Genomic DNA, 3,692 nt, shown 5'->3' on the forward strand with positions numbered 1-3,692 from the left:
CAAAAAACAACAACAAGTTCCCTCCCCCTTCCCCTGCTCACCACCCCACCCTCTCCCGCTTACTGGCCCTGGCATTCCCCTGTACTGGGGCACAGAACCTTCTTGCATTCTGTTGGTGATGTTTGCATCTATTACTCCTGATCTCTTTCCTAGGTTTTCTAATTCCAGGGTTGTCTCAATTATGATTTCTTTATTATTTCTATTTCCACTCTTAGATCTTGGATGATTTTGTTCATTTCCTTTGCCTGTTTGGTTGTATTTTCCTGTAATTCTTTAAGGGATTTTCATGTTTCCTCCTTAAGGGCTTCTACCTGTTTACCTGTGTTCTCCTGTATTTCTCTAAGGGAATTATTTATTTCCTTCTTAAAGTCCTCTATCATTGCCATGAGAAGTGACATTAGATCAGTGTCTTGCTTTTGAAGTATGATGGTGTATCCAGGATTTGATATGGTGGGAGAATTGGGTTCTCATGATGCCAAGTAGCCTTGGTTTCTGTTGCTTCTGTTCTTATGCTTGCATCTTGCTATCTGATTATCTCTAGTGCCCCTTGCCCTCACTATATCTGATTGGAACCTGTCCTTCCTGTAATCATGGTTGAGTCAGAACTCCTCAGAGCCCAGCTGTCTCTGTGATCCTGTGATCCCAGGATCCTGTGATTCTGAGATTCTAGGTGTGTCAGAGTTCCTGGGAGTCAAGCTACCTCTGACACCCTGTGATCCTCTTGTGACCAAGCTCCTGAGCTCCAGTGATCCTGTGTGTGCTAGAGTGCCTGGGAGAGGATCCTCCTCTGGGAGATGTGAGACTGGCTGCTGAGTTTTTCCCCAAAGTAAACCAGGGCAAACCAGAAGGAACCCTAGCCACTGTTTTGGTGGAGTTCTTGTGTCCCTGGATCCTGTTGGATCCCAGTTACTCCCAATGGTGTTGGAACAGATGTGTTCTACTCACACCTGATCCTAAGATCCTGGCTGTTCTAGTGCACCTGGTAGTATAGCCTCCTCTGGGGGCTGTGGGGCTGGCTGCAGAGTTCGTGCCCAAGGTAAATCAGCACAGACAGGAAGGCTACTCTGTATATTTTATCTGATCACAATGCAATAAAACTTAAAATTGACTGTAAACAAGTCTCTTGTAAATAAATAAACTCATGGAGATTAATAAACTCATCACTGAATGATGAATGGAGCAATGAAGAAATCAAAGAAAAAATAAAATTCTCCTGTGTGCTAAATTAAGTTGAAACCACAGTAAAATAAACCCACTGGGACACATTGAAACCAGCCCTAGGAAGGAAAATAACATCTCTAGATGCCTGTCCTAAGTAAACCAAGAAGAAAAGAAATAAATGATGTAATGGTTAATGTAAACCAGTTAGAAAATCAAGAACAAAACAAATCCAAACCCAGTTGACAAGTTGACAGCAAGAAATAATAATAATAATAATAATAACAACAACAACAACAACAAATCAGTACAGAAACCAATATAATATAAACAAATTAAAAATGCAAAGATTCAATGAATCTAACATCTGGTCTTTTGAGACGGTAAACAAGATTGGTAGACTCAGGTGCAAATGAAGAATGAGAAGGATACAAAATTAGAATCCAAACAAACATGGGAATATAGTAATGAATATAAAAAATCAGAATATTACAAGTGGATATGTAAAAAAAATATGTACTCCTTAAAGATTGAAAACCTAAACAAAATTGCTGAATTTCTAAATTCAGCCAAACCCCTAGAGTTAAGCTAAAACATTATCATGAACTTAAACAGACCCATAATAAGTAAAGAGATTGAAATGTTAATAAAAACGAGGATTAAACCTGAGCCAGATGGATTCACAGCAGAACTCTATTAATCTTTCAAAGTAGGTACAGGGCCAATACTTCTTAATTTATTCAACAAACAGTAACAGGAGTAGCACTTTTAAGCTCTTTCTATGAAAACTATATCACTCAACTATTCAAAATGGGTAAAGACACAGTAGAGAAAGAAACAGCAGGCCATTATTGCTGATAAACAAAGATTGTAAATTGCTCAAAAAATATTTGGAAGCAGAAAAAAGACATACAACAAAAAGGTTACCCACCATGTTAAAATTGTCTTTATCTCTGAATTGTAGGTTTGGCTCAACATATGCAAGTAAGGAAATATAGTAAACCATACAAATGGACTGAAAGACAAAATTACATTGCTATCTCAATAGACACAGAAAAATCTTTGATGCAATCTAACATATCTACATGATAAAAGTCTTAGAGGATGTAAGACTAGAATGAACATTTCTAAGCATGATAAAAGCTGTGTGGGAGAAACAGTTTCAACATCATCCTAAAGGAAGAAAAGATTGAAACTATCTGACCAGTCAGAATCTATACCTTGGTGTTCATTTTATATACTCCTCTTTAATATTGTACTCAAGATAATAACTAAAGCAACAAGTCAAGAGGAGGTAATAAAAGGGATTAAAAAAGAAGTCTAACTATCCCCATGTGAGGATTACATGATAATATACATTAGCGGGTCTCAAAAATTCTACTAGAAAACCCATGGAAATGACAAATAAAGAGAGCTATGTGGCAAAGTACAGAATCAGCTTGCACAAATAAATAGACTTTCTTTTTAAAAAAAGAAAAAGAGATTGTGGACACACTTACAATAGCCTCAAGGAAAAGAAAATATCTTGGAATAAGCCTAACCAAGAAAGGGAAGAACCTCTACAATGAGAATTTTAAACTTCTGAAGACAGGGAAAAAGAAAGATACTAGATAATGAAAAGACATTTTATGCCCATGGGTTAACACAATATTGTTATAATGGACATTTTACAAAAGATATTTACAGATTCAATACAATCCCAAGTAACACAATCCCAATGTAATCTCACAGTTGTTAGAAATAGAAAATGAACTATCCTAAAATTCATAAGGAGCCACATAAGACAATGGATAGCCCAAAGAAACTTGTTTAAATAGAGCAATGCTGGAGAGATTGCTATTCCACATCATGTGTTATATTACAGAGCTACACTAATAAAAATCATCATGGTATTGACACAAGAACTAAAAGGTAGAACAATGAAAATGAATGGAGCCTCTACTTGCCTATGGAACTGTCTCCAAGTGAATTGGTGGCTGCTTATGTGGCAGAATGTGAAGATAGCTGGACCAGTACTGCTAAGGAGAATACAGCTTCCCTATTGTCTTTCAAGGCTGGTTGGTGACTCGTAGTCAGCTGTGTGGTAACTAGCCTACCTAATTCAGGGTTCTGAGACCTTTATTGTGTCATCAAATTCCAACTCTCACTGAGATCATTTCCCAAGCTTTAACCATTAATGTAGGAGTGCAATGGACACTTTGAGGGCTAATAACACAAGGTTTTCAATTTTCATTGTCATATGATTTCTTATACAACATTTGCACGGTGCAATGTGTTTATCAGTATTTGCCTGCTCACTCATAGTCAAGTCCTATCTGACTGATTCATCTCTGTCTGCTGTCCCTACCTTGTTTTGTTCTCTTTGAGCTGTAGTTTCTAACCCTGTAATTGGAGGTAGTGATATTTTAGAAGCGTCATTGTCATGTATAGATCCAGGTTCTGGCAGAAGTGGAATCAACACACTGGGATATATCTTGGTTAATTCATCAGAGACATTCACAAACATCCAGGGGTATACAACAGCTAATAGATAA

At 37.2% G+C, this 3,692-nt stretch overlaps 1 protein-coding gene across 1 annotated transcript in view; it reads right to left on the reverse strand.

Moving 5' to 3' along the window:
• The window catches only part of LOC116093297 (claudin-34-like), a 12,135-nt gene extending 8,900 nt beyond the window's left edge, over positions 1–3,235 (reverse strand). Inside the window, exon 1 of the mRNA XM_031374655.1 lies at positions 3,105–3,235. The gene's annotated coding sequence lies outside the window, so the exon portion shown is untranslated. The remainder of the gene's footprint in view (positions 1–3,104) is intronic.
• Between the last annotated feature and the right edge of the window lie 457 nt (positions 3,236–3,692).

This window comes from Mastomys coucha, chromosome X, assembly GCF_008632895.1.
Source record: "Mastomys coucha isolate ucsf_1 chromosome X, UCSF_Mcou_1, whole genome shotgun sequence".
NCBI classification, from domain to species: domain Eukaryota; kingdom Metazoa; phylum Chordata; class Mammalia; order Rodentia; family Muridae; genus Mastomys; species Mastomys coucha.